Source organism: Podarcis filfolensis (genome assembly GCF_964270895.1).
Source record: "Podarcis filfolensis genome assembly, chromosome: 6".
NCBI lineage: Eukaryota > Metazoa > Chordata > Lepidosauria > Squamata > Lacertidae > Podarcis > Podarcis filfolensis.
The window spans coordinates 8,838,205-8,851,721 of NC_139609.1; positions in this window are offsets into that span (position 1 = coordinate 8,838,205).

Consider the following 13,517-nt stretch of genomic DNA (forward strand, 5'->3'; position numbering starts at 1 on the left):
GGCAACAAATTATCCAAAGGCTTATAAACTCTTGCCTTTCCTCCACTCTTTCCGTGATTTAAAGACTTGTGTCCGAGCGCCTTTAGTTTCCTCCAGACCTTCCCTGAGAAAACGCGCTCTTTAAAGCTCAGTTGGAGCAAACATCAATCCACAGAAAACCTGAACTGATGTTTGCTCCGATTCAACTTTAAAGAGCGGGGAAAACCCGAGAATTGCTGTTTCCTCCGACTGAGCACTGAGAACAGTTTTCCCCAGGGGAAAGCAGTGCGACAAGAGGAAGCATAGATAAGCAAACAGGTAAGCTGGGAGGGGCTGTGAGACAACAACAACAACAACAACAACAACAACAACAACAACAACAACAATAATATTTATTTATACCCTGCCCTCCCCAGCCAAGGCCGGGCTCAGGGCGGCTAACAAGCAATAATAAAAACAAGTTGAATGAATACAACTTAAAAACAAGATAAAAATACAACATTAAAATATTGAAACATTAAAATATTAAAATGCAGCCTCGTCACAGGAGGAGAAAGGAAAAAGAAAGAGGGGGAGGGAATCAAATTTATTCTAAGCCAAAGGCCAGGCGGAACAACTCTGTCTTACAGGGCCTGCGGAAAAAAATCAGATCCTGCAGGGCCCTGGTCTCATCAGACAGAGCGTTCCACCAGGCCAGAGCCAGTGTTGAAAAGGCCCTGGCTCTGCTTGAAGCCAATCTAACTTCCTTAGGGCCCGGGACCTCTAGGGTGTCGCTATTCATGGACCTTGAGGCTCTCCGTGGGGCATACCGGGAGAGGCGGTCCCGTAGGTACGAGGGTCCTAGGCCGTGAAGGGCTTTAAAGGTCAAAAGCAGCACCTTAAATCTGACCCTGTACTCCACCGGGAGCCAGTGCAGCTGGAAAAGCACTGGGTGAATATGCTCCCATGGTAGAGACCCCCCCATGAGGAGTCTCGCTGCAGCATTTTGCACCTGCTGGAGTTTCTGGGACAGCTTCAAGGGCAGCCCCGCGTAGAGCGAATTACAGTAGTCAAGCCTGGAGGTGACCGTCGCCTGGATCACTGTGGCCGGGTCAGGGTGGGAAAGGTAAGGGAAGATGACAGGGGTGGGGCTAGAGGCATTGCCTCCCCCCTGCCCTTTTCTACTCACGATGCCCCTTCGTGGCTGCCATGTTCCGTTTCAGCCTGGCTTGCCTTGGTCCCACCACTGCCCAGCCAGACCCCACTGCAGTCTACATCCACTAATTCACCAGATTATTCCCATTTTCATCTGTGAACTATAGGAGGGTACAGGGAAGCAGGCAAACAGAGCTGTGGGGATTCTTAGGGGTTGGATTTGATGACGCTCAGGGTCTTTTCCAACCCTACAATTCTATGAGTCGATGTGTAGGGACCGGTAATATTTTATTTTTTAAATTTTATTTTAATGGGACTGCAGTTGATAGGAGGCATCACGAAATGGGCTTGTCACTCTGGGCTAACCGAAGGCACCCAATGATGCTGGGAAAATACGGAGCTATAAACAAACATAGTAGCAAGGTTATTTTTTAAATTCTTGCTCTTGGCTTCACTGTTAAGCGTCCTTAGAATTTGACTGGAGTGAAAAACAGAAATACCCTAATTTAAAATAACCAATTAGCTGCCATGGCATGCAAATAAGTGATCGAGGAAAGTTGTGGAAAATGGGAGTGTTTGGAGGGCTGCACAGACTTCTCTAAGGGATGTGGGTGGCGCTGTGGGTTAAACCACAGAATCTAGGACTTGCCGATCAGAAGATCGGCGGTTCGAATCCCCGCGACGGGGTGAGCTCCCGTTGCTTGGTCCCTGCTCATGCCAACCTAGCAGTTCGAAAGCACGTCAAAGTGCAAGTAGATAAATAGGTACCACTCCGGCGGGAAGGTAAATGGTGTTTCCGTGCGCTGCTCTGGTTTGCCAGAAGTGGCTTAGTCATGCTGGCCACATGACCCGGAAGCTGTCTGCGGACAAACGCCGGCTGCCTCGGCCTATAGAGCGAGATGAGCACGCAACCCCAGAGTCGGTCACGACTGGACCTAATGGTCAGGGGTCCATTTACCTTTATCTTTACCTTTAGAGTCTTCTCTTGGGCCAGAACCATCACAGAAGACTGTTGCTTTTTTGAAAGTATCCTCTTCGCATGTGGAAACCTAGCGCACCGGGGTTTGTGCGTGGCTAAGCTTTCTTTCTCTTTCTCTCCTAGAGAAAATTCACCTTTTGAAACTTCCCACAACCACGAGAGCAAGAATCTGTTAGGGGGTTTTAGGACTTGGCTGGATTGTCTGATGGGCCTGGTCTTGAACGTTGGCTTCTACCACCCCCAGATGCCATTGTTCAGTTTCCTGATCGCATCGGGTCGTAATCGCCCACGAAAGCCTTTCCGCAGTGCACCGAGACAGCTGTGAACTCACAACCTGATTGAAACAGCAACGCTGGTCTGCTCAAGGCCAAGGCGCGGGGAACCGGAGGCCTCTGTAATTCATGCTACTTAGTCAAAGCTCCCCGCACCCTCCTGTCTTTCCTCTCCTCTTTCTCTTTCTCAGCCCAAGTCTCAAGCTGCTTGATCACCTGCCAGCCAGTATTGATTTTTGCTTCCCAATCCCCAAGCTGGATGGAAGGAAAAGATTAAAAACAGTTTGTCAGTTCGAAGTTGAATAAGAATTCAGCACCAGGGACGTCTTAGAAGTGGGAGATTGGAAGGGGGGGGGGAGAGAGGGGCCAAGGCCAGAGTCGGCGTTCTTCCAGGTTAACCCTTTCCCTCCCCAAACACTGCTCTGGGAGGCAGCCTGGCAGGTCCTGGATAGAGGCCCTTCCTTCCCAAGCGCTGGCCTCCAAGACCCGCAGCTGATCGGAGTTTCCTCCTGGTCAGCTGGTCGGTCACATACTTAGAAGCAAATGCTTACTTTCTCATGCATGACCCTCCTATAGGTAAAAGGTAAAGGACCCCTGGATGGTTAAGTCCAGTCAAAGGCGACTATGGGGCTGCAGCGCTCATCTCGCTTTCAGGCTGAGGGAGCTGGTGTTTGGCCTTGAGATTTCCATCCCTGCAGCACTGCATCATTGCAACCTTTGTGTGTGTGTGCAGGGCACACACACACACACCACACACACAGGTAAAGGTAAAGGTAAAGTTAATGGACCCCTGGATGGTTACATCCAGTCAAAGACAACTATGGGGTTCTGGCGCTCATCTCGCTTTCAGGCTGAGGGAGCCGGTGTTTGTCCACAGACAGCTTTCTGAGTCATGTGGCCAGCATGACTAAACTGCTTCTGGCATAACGGGACACTGTGACGAGTGCCAGAGTGCACAGAAACGCCGTTTACCTTCCCGCTGCAGCAGTACCTAATTATCTATTTGCACTGTTGTGCTTTCAAACTGCTAGGTTGGCAGAAGCTGGGACCGAGCAACGGGAGCTTACCCCATCGCGGGGATTCGAACCGCCAACCTCCCGATCGGCAAGCCCAAGAGGCTCAGTGGTTTAGACCACAGCACCACCTGTGTCTGTTTTTACCTTTAGGCGCATCTAACCCCCGGTGCCACCTAGCGCCACAACTTTAGTGCCACCTAGTGCCTCAGTAAAAGGGATGCCCCGAGTTTTAGCTAGATCGAAGAAAGATGGTATCCTACAAGTTGCAGTAACTGAATAGCATTTCTACAGGGTGGGGGAAAACATCAACGAAAGAGGCATTCCAGGGATAACCACATGTCGGATTGGCCGTTCCCCTCCCTAGAGACATTACAGGAGTTCTTTCCCCTGCCTGAGTAGAAAGTAGGTTGGACAAAAGCCCTGAGAGAGAGTTGCCTCTCCCTCGGTGTGACCCCATCATGAGCCTTTCCCTGACTCCATTTGTTCATATGGCTCTCTGTGTATTGACTGAAAAAAGCTGCTTCCAGGGCTGTATCCTGGCCCCCAAGAACTCAGATGACATTTGAACATGATCTGTTTGGGAACCTTTTCCTAAAGCCCTTGATTCTATTGTTCTCCCTCCCCAGAGCTTTCCTCCTCTAACAGGGTAAGATCTGGAGGAACCATGCCTGTGTTTCTGTTGTCACTTCTGATCAGAGGGATGCCAGCGGGGGGAGGAGGCAGTGGGGAGGGCAGGGACGGAGGGATTGCCCTGGGCCCCACATACAGCTAGCAAGCATGCAAATGAATGCCAGCTCTGTAAAAATAGCCCCGGCAGTCACATTTCATTATAGACAAGTTATTGGGCTTGGCTTACTGGAAACTGGCAAAAGGAGAAATGATGGGGAGGGGGCACAAAAAAGGCATAATTTATTCAAAGTAACTGAATTTTGCAAAGGACTAGGGGTATCCAGCTGTATCTCCTCTGAGACATACTTCACATCATTGGTCAAAGTGCACACTTTGGGCACAATCCACCTGGAATTTCCCTCTATCAGCTCCACTGAAATGAATCTGAGATGCGCCAAAGTACACCAAGTTGTATTTGTGTGTGTGCTGCTTGCTTTGATTCATCTTGGTGCTACCCCCCCAATTTTCTGAGCCCCCCCCTTTTTGCATTCTTGGCGCTGCAGATATGCGTTGGCTTGACCCACTTAAATCAAGATCAGATTTGCATTCGGCGGAGAATACAAATGCAGCCACACAAATACTTCCCCCATGTTCAACGTACTAAGAAGCAGGAAAGTGCGGGTTAAAGAGAAAATGTTGTTGTTGTTTAGTCGTTTAGTCGTGTCCGACATTTCGTGACCCCATGGACCAGAGCACGCCAGGCACTCCTGTCTTCCACTGCCTCCCACAGTTTGGTCAAACTCATGTTCGTAGCTTCGAGAACACTGTCCAACCATCTCGTCCTCTATCGTCCCCTTCTCCTTGTGCCCTCCATCTTTCCCAACATCAGGGTCTTTCCCAAGGAGCCTTCTCTTCTCATGAGGTGGCCAAAGTATTGGAGCCTCAGCTTCACGATCTGTCCTTCCAATGAGCACTCAGGGCTGATTTCCTTCAGAATGGATAGGTTTGATCTTCTTGCAGTCCATGGGACTCTCAAGAGTCTCCTCCAGCACCATAATTCAAAAGCATCAATTCTTTGGCGATCAGCCTTCTTTATGGTCCAGCTCTCACTTCCATACATCACTACTTGGAAAACCATAGCTTTTGCTATACGGACCTTTGTTGGCAAGGTGACGTCTCTGCTTTTTAAGATGCTGTCTTAGAGAAAATAGAAAACAAGTAGGCAAAAAGACAGCTCTGCCCAGCAGGGAGAGCTCTGCACATTTTGAAGGTCCTGCAAGACTCCGTGGCACACTCAAATGGTCTATGGGCAATTCCTGTTTCAAATATCTCAGGGAGCGCACCAGAACTATTTTCAACCCCAAACCTCAGTCCTTGCTCCAGGCTTGTCCACACACTTCCCACCACCAGCATTAATGTGCACCAGCTGCTAGCTTTGGAGTGACCCTCTAGATCTCTAGAATCGAGGTTTTTCTGCTGCACCAACTTGCTTTTGTTCTTGCTGTTCCTAACCCCTCCTCCTCCTCCTTATTAATATGCAAACATCAAGTTGTGCTTAATATAGCAATTTTAAAGCAAGGAGATTTACAATAAGGGAGCCGTCCCTCAGATCAGTCTACATGCCTAAGGACTGGAATTAGCCAATGAAACACATTTTTCTAAAAACGGGTCTGGGGGGATCCTGGAATTTGCAGGCTGATTAGCTTAATGTCTCTCTGGGGGAAACTGGTAGAAAGTATCATGAGGGATAATATAACCAAACATATAGAAGGACAAGCTTGCAGAAGCAGAACCAGGGCAGGTCCTGTGTCACAAATCTATTTGAGTTCTTTGAGGCACAGTGTACTTTGACTTTCTAAAAAGCTTTCAACCAAGCACCTTACCAAAGACCCCTTGAGTAAGCTTAGCAGATGTGGAATAAGAGGAGAGGTCCTCTCGTGGATCAGGAATTGATAAAGTGGCAGGAAGCAGAACGTAGGAATAGATAGACAGTTCTCTGAATGGAGAGGTGCGGAAAATGGAGCCCCCCCAAGGATCAGTTTTGTGACCCATGTGTCTTAAGCCAGTGTGGTGTAGTGGTTAAGAGCGGTAGACTCATAATCTGGTGAACCGGGTTCACTTCCCTGCTCCTCCACACGCAGCTGCTGGGTGACCTTGGGCCAGTCACACTTCTCTGAAGTCTCTCAGCCCCACTCACCTCACAGAGTGCTTGTTGTGGGGGAGGAAGGGAAAGGAGAATGTTAGCCGCTTTGAGACTCCTTTGGGTAGTGATAAAGCGGGATATCAAATCCAAACTCTTCTTCTTCTTCTTAATTTGTTCATCAACAGTCTAGAGCATGGGTAGGAAAACTAAGGCCCGGGGGTCCAGATCCAGCCCAAAAGCCTTCTAAATCCGGCCCGTGGACGGTCCAGGAATCAGCGTGTTTTTACATGAGTAGAATATGTACTTTTATTTAAAATGCATCTCTGGGTTATTTGTGGGGCATAGGAATTCATTATTTTTTTTCCTTTTCGAAATATAGTCTGCCCCCCCCCCCGCCACAAGGTCTGAGGGACAGTGGACTGGCCCCCTGCTACAAGAGTTTGCTGACCCCTGATCTAGAGTTAGGGGTGAGCAGTGGGGTGACCAAGTTTGCGGAGGATAATGAATTTTTCAGGGTCATTAAAATGAAAAGGGATTGCGAAGAGCTTGAAAAGAGTATCTCCAAACTGAGTGAAATTTTCTGATCCCCCCTACTTTCTCTGGATTGTCCTACCACCAGGAAGTATGGCTTTGGCATGTTGTTTTGTTGTAGAGAAAGCTATGGCGTTGCCAAATGGTTAGCTCTTTTTAAGACTCCAAGGCCTCCCTCTTGGAGCAGTTCTTGGTTACCTAGGCAATGAATGGCGATACCTTGTGCTGTAGTGATGCTAGGCTTGCACAGGCCTTTGTGAAGTTCCTCCAGAGTGCAGATGGCAGTAGCAGGATCAATGGTGGAGCTGGGCCAATGAGGCAATCATGGGGGTTGCAGCAGCGCAGGCCATTTCCTGTCTCTTGATGGGTAAAGATGCAAATGAAGAGACTCAGGATCTAGAAAGGGAAGCACAACTCTGCCCGTTAGCCAACTACCAGAAAGCACAGAAGCCTCTGGCTGTGTAAGATAGTGTTGTGGCATCATCATCATCATCACTATTTATTATTTATTATTTATACCCTGCCCATCTGGCTGGGTTTCCCCAGCCACTCTGGGCAACTCCCAACAGAATATTAAAAATACGATAAAACATCAAACATTCCCTAAACAGGGCTGCCTTCAAATGTCTTCTAAAAGTCAGATAGTTGTTTATTTCCTTGACATCTGATGGGAGGGCATTTCACAAGGCGGGCGCCACTACCGAGAAGGCCCTGTGCCTGGTACCCTGTATAACCTCACTTCTCACAGTGAGGGAACAGTCAGAAGGCCCTCAGCGCTGGATCTCAGTGTCCGGGCTGAACGATGGGGGTGGAGACGCTCCAGGTATACTGGGCCAAGGCCATTTAGGACTTTAAAGGGCAGCACCAACACTTTGTGCTCGGAAACGTACTGGCAAAATGTCGCAATGGTTTTCTTCTGCCAAAAGAGTCTTCCATTGTGCTGCCTCATTCTCAGAACAGCTGAAGCTTTCTTTGGAATTATAGTGTGTGTTGCGGGGAGCGATTTTGTACACCTACCTCATTTGCAAGGGTGCGAGAGCGTTTTCCTTTTGCATAAACATTTCACGAGCGCTCTGCAGCCTCCCTGGGTGCCTGAACTTCCAGGTCTAAAAAAAAGGCTGAATGGGAGGAGTTCCCTCATGTGGTGTCTCCTTCCCTCAGACTTTAACTGATGCGTGGGCCCCTGAGTGCGGAGGCAGAGCTAGCTGCTCGGGCACCTGGAGTGGCACGCATGCTGTGCATTCGGGGGCGGGGCTAGCCGCCTACGGGGGTGCCACTGGTGGCGAGTGGAGAGCATCCCAGGGCGCGGCGAGGCAATGTCACCCCTCCAGGGATGATACCTGGGGCAGACCACACCCACCGCACCCCCTTCCTCCTCTACTGCCTGTGTGGCATGCAGAGAGCTGGGGAGATAATTTGCAAGATGAATAACAATAACAACAACAACAATTTATTATTTACACCCCACCCATCTGGCTGAGTTTCCCCAGCCACTCTGGGCAGCTCCCAATCGAGTGTTAAAAACAATACAGCATTAAATATTAAAAACCTCCCTAAACAGGGCTGCCTTCAGATGTCTTTTAAAGATAGGATAGCTGCTTATTTCCTTCACATCTGATGGGAGGGTGTTCCACAGGGCGGGCGCCACTACCGAGAAGGCCCTCTGCCTGGTTCCCTGTAACCTCACTTCTCGCAATGAGGGAACCGCCAGAAGGCCCTCGGCGCTGGACCTCAGTGTCTGGGCTGAGCGATGGGGGTGGAGACGCTCCTTCAGGTATACAGGTATACAGGATGAAAGGAAGGAAACTCATCAAACGCCCCTCCATCACCTCAAAAGCAAGGTAAATGTGAGGAAAGCACTTGATCATGCCCAAGAGAGGAATGTAATGTAAAAGTGCTGTCTAAAATGTATAAAATATTATTTGAATGGGAGACAAAGGATGAGCAAGTAAAATCCTCAGTGAAACATTGGGCAATAGATATTGGCTATGATATAGACATGGAAGCATAGGAACGATCGTGGAATAGGGATATAAAATTGACAGCATGTTATGATTTAAGAGAAAATTATATGAAAATGATATATCGATGGTACCTAACACCGAGTAAATGGCAAAAATGTATAAATCTGAATCAAATAAGTGTTGGAAATGTAAAGAGAAAGAAGGTTCTTTTTATCACATGTGGTGGTCTTGCAGTAAGGTTAAAGCTTACTGGGAAATGATATATAATGAAATGAAAAGGATGTTTAAAATAACATTTGTAAAACAAACAAACCCAGAAGCTTTCCTTTGGGGAATTATAGGGAGAGAACTACCTAAAATGTCTAGAAATTTATTCATGTCTGCGACTACAGAGGCAAGAATGTTACTTGCCCCAAAACGGAAAGAATAAGAAGTCCCAGCAAAGGAAGAATGGATACAAAAATGTACGGAATATGCTGAAATGACAAAACTTACTGGAAAAATAAGAAATCAAGATAACAAATCTTTGACAAAAGAATGGAAATGGTTTGTTGAATATTTACAGATAAATTATAAACAGATAAAAACATTGGCAGGATTATTGTAAACCTGCAGTTTTATGAGTATATATATTTAAAGTAGATGAATAAATGAGTAAATTAAGTTAATTTGGACATGCAGAAGATACTAAAAATAAATTTAAGGAATTGCCGAAAGAGGGGGAAGGAAGTAAAGTTTTGAAATGTCAAAATGATGGTAAAACTAGTGAAATGCAGAAATCTGAAACGTATGTATAAAGAAATATAAATAAATCAATAAATCAATAAATCAATATTCTGCCTGGACGCTGCTTAAGTGGGTTGAAAAGTATTTTGTTTTAAAAGAAGATCCTGCCCAAGAGAAGTTCAGTGACTTTTTCCTCTCCTCGTCAAGTAATTTCCTAATGCAATTTTTTTCCCCTTCTCTTCGTTATTTGGTGAAGAATGGTTGGGAGGAAAATCAGGAGGAACTTTTTTCCATGCACACCAGTAGCACAAGCAGCTAGAGGAGAATGGAGCCATTCTCAAGGGGCTCCTTCTTTTGCTCTCTCCTGTTCATTGCCAGCCAGGCTCACTTGCTTGCCAGTTCAGCTGACTTCATGGGGACTAACTCAACTGCAAAACTAGACAGCATCTTAAAAAGCAGAGACATCACCTTGCCGACAAAGGCCTGTATAGTTAAAGCTATGGTTTTCTCGGTAGTGATGTATGGAAGTGAGAGCTGGACCATAAAGAAGGCTGATCGCCGAAGAATTGATGCTTTTGAATTATGGTGCTGGAGGAGACTCTTGAGAGTCCCATGGACTGCAAGAAGATCGAACCTATCCATTCTGAAGGAAATCAGCCCTGAGTGCTCACTGGAAGGACAGATCCTGAAGCTGAGGCTCCAAGACTTTGGCCACCTCATGAGAAGAGAAGACTCCCTGGAAAAGACTCTGATGTTGGGAAAGATGGAGGGCACAAGGAGAAGGGGACGACAGAGGACGAGATGGTGGGACAGTGTTCTCGAAGATACCAGCATGAGTTTGACCAAACTGTGGGAGGCAGTGGAAGACAGGAGTGCCTGGTGTGCTCTGGTTCATGGGGTCACGAAGAGTCGGACACGACTAAACGACTAAACAACAACAACAACAACTACTCAAGTGTGCACAAAAGTGCTGCCTTGAAGAGAGATGATGATGCCAGATTAATTTTTGGCCTCATGAGCCTTCCTTTTACTGTGGTAGGAGCTCAGCTGTGGGGAGGTGCCGGGAGCCTGGCTACCCCACCGTGCCCTCTGCTGCCGCTTTGTAGAAAGCTGGGAAGTAAAGAAGCAACAGAATCTGTGAACCACATTTTACAATCCCAGGAAGCAGAAGTGGGGGATATATTGAGCCTCTGGCAGACCACGATACATAGATCGTGGCACATGTTTGGTTTGATGGGTCACAAGCGTTACAGGCTCAAATGGTGCCAACCATAAATGAGATGGCATCTCATCCAGTTCTCTGCCCCACCCTCCCCGTAGAAGGCACTTCAGTTGGGTAACAGGAATGGCATGGCATGGTTGCAGCTATGTCAAAGGGAAAAGGAGTTTTTTTGGGGGGGTTGCTTGGAAAATCAGTAACCAAAGTCAGGAAATGAATTAACTCTCATAACTTGGGCAGAGGGTTGAATTTATTTATCTTTTAAAAATATGTTTCCAGGAGAAGAGTCGACATGAAAGGGAGACAAGATCAAGGAAACGCAATTGGGTATTTTGTTCTGAAGCACAAAGCTTTCATATGCTGGATTTTTTTTTCAAAAAATGCACCTTAGAAGTGGCATCTCATTTTGGGTTTGAAGAGGGAGTGCTATTTGTACACGAATGCTTTTGACCTTCATTGCTGAATGTGTATTGATTCAAGATCCAAGTGGATGAAGCCAGGTGATGTTTTCCTTTCCTGTTTTTGTTTTGGTTTTAACTTCACATCCATTTTTAAAACTTAGTTACAGAGCAAAGGTTTGCATTTGTCATTGTGTTCCGTATTTCGGGACCTTACGTTTCACATTGCTCCACATCTGCTGCTCTCTAAATCAATTAATTATATAGAGACTAAGGTTGTCAGATTGAGTATATGTCGTACCCTTTACTCTCCCAATGGGGCTTCATTTCCCATCACCCTGTTCTGCTTCCTGTGTGGCAGAAGAACTGCACTTCTAGAAAGGAGCCATGACTGTTTTTCCCCCTGCTTCACCAGGAGATGCAGAAGTACAGTGGTACCTTGGTAGTCAAATGGCTTGGCTCCCAAACAAATCAGCTCTTGAACACCGTAAACCCGGAAGTTAAGTATTCTGTCTTGCGAATGTTTTTCGAGAGCCGAACATCCAACACGGATTCTATGGCTTCCGATTGGCTGCAGGAAGCTCCTGCAGCCAATCGGAAGCTTTGCCTTGGTTTTCAAACTGTTTCGGGAGTTGAACGGACTCCCGGAACGAATTAAATTCAAGAACCATGGTACCACTGTATATGAATGTGCTCTGGCTCTGGCCATCCTCACTATTTTAAAAAAACACATTTATTTAGTTTTTCAGATTTTAACAATTATCAAACAATTATCAAACAACCAACATAGAAAGAGAATTCCAAAGAATCTCCTGAACTTCCCTCCTCCCCTTTGTGAGTCCTTATATTAACCTTTTCCTCCTACATCTTGTCTATTAATACTGTATTTATAGTTTTTATGTTGAAATTATTAATAAAAATATTTTTTTAAAAAAATACTGTATTTGAGGGCTCTGCATCCTTTTTCTCTCTCACACATAAGGTAACTGAGGAATAGATGGCGGAGAAGTTTGAATACAGTGGGAAGGTCGGAACATTGAAAAGAAAAAAAGTGCCTTTTTAAACAAAGACAGGTGTCTGAGTAAAGCTAGGATGGAGGATCACTGGGAGGAAAACAGCAGTTTAAAGCAATGGCAGACATTATGAGTAAAGCAGGGAGGGATGGAAAACTGGCGGGGGGAGTGGTGATTTCAGACTATGGCAGAGGTTTAAGTAGAGTGAGCAGGGAGTGACACCATAGAATCATAGAATCATAGAGTTGGAAGAGACCACAAGGGCCATCGAGTCCAACCCCCTGCCAAGCAGGAAACACCATCAGAGCACTCCTGACATATGGTTGTCAAGCCTCTGCTTAAAGACCTCCAAAGAAGGAGACTCCACCACACTCCTTGGCAGCAAATTCCACTGTCGAACAGCTCTTACTGTCAGGAAGTTCTTCCTAATGTTTAGGTGGAATCTTCTTTCTTGTAGTTTGGATCCATTGCTCCGTGTCCGCTTCTCTGGAGCAGCAGAAAACAACCTTTCTCCCTCCTCTATGTGACATCCTTTTATATATTTGAACATGGCTATCATATCACCCCTTAACCTCCTCTTCTCCAGGCTAAACATGCCCAGCTCCCTTAGCCGTTCCTCATAAGGCATCGTTTCCAGGCCTTTGACCATTTTGGTCAACACCAGTGAGTGTTCAGATCATAGCTGTCAACGTTTCCCCTTTTTTAAGGGAAATTCGCTTATTCCGAATAGGATTCCTCTCAAGAAAAGGGGAAAGTTGACAGCTATGGTTCAGATCCTTCAAAGGAGCTCTCTTGGAAGTCAAAGCACGCTAAAAAAATATGGGGAATGGTGTGGCCCATGAGGGGGCATTTTCTGTGACGGCCCCTAAACTGGGGGATGCCCTCTGCAAGCACCTTCCGTCATGGCTAAAGTCTGAGGGCAGAAACTGGAAAATGCTGGAAGATTCTAGTTCATTCTAGAAGGTTCATTTCTGTTGGAAATGTTATGTTTTATGTTTTGACTATCTGAAGGTCACGCTGAGCCAGGAGAGATAAATTTGTGCACTCAGCGAGCTGGTCGTTTTCTCTCTTACTTTCGTTTTGTACCTGTTTTTTCTCTGTTTTTTCTTTTGTTTGTTTGTAATGAAGCCTTTTGCCTTTAGTAAAAGTTTCTCTTTTACTGATGAACCTTTGACTCTGCGTGTTTTATTGCTCCACGACGCACCTGCTCCAAATATACCCTTGTGGGACTCTGCTATTCATCAGGACATGGAGTGCCTAGGAATTTAGGACCCATCCTGTCGCCTTCACTGCATAACTTTCACTGTACGCTGCAGATACACCTCTTTACCCTGACCTTTGACAGTGAAGCTATTTTGTTTTGCGGGCCCACCTCGTTTGAAACGGGAATGGTTTTACTTTTTATGATTTGTATCTGTTTTATCTGCTTTCATAACTGTGTGTTATATTGTAACCCACACTGGGGACCTTAAGGTGAAGGGCGGGTAAGAAATCTGATAGACAGGGCAGATTTCAATGGGTTTTTCTCTTGTCC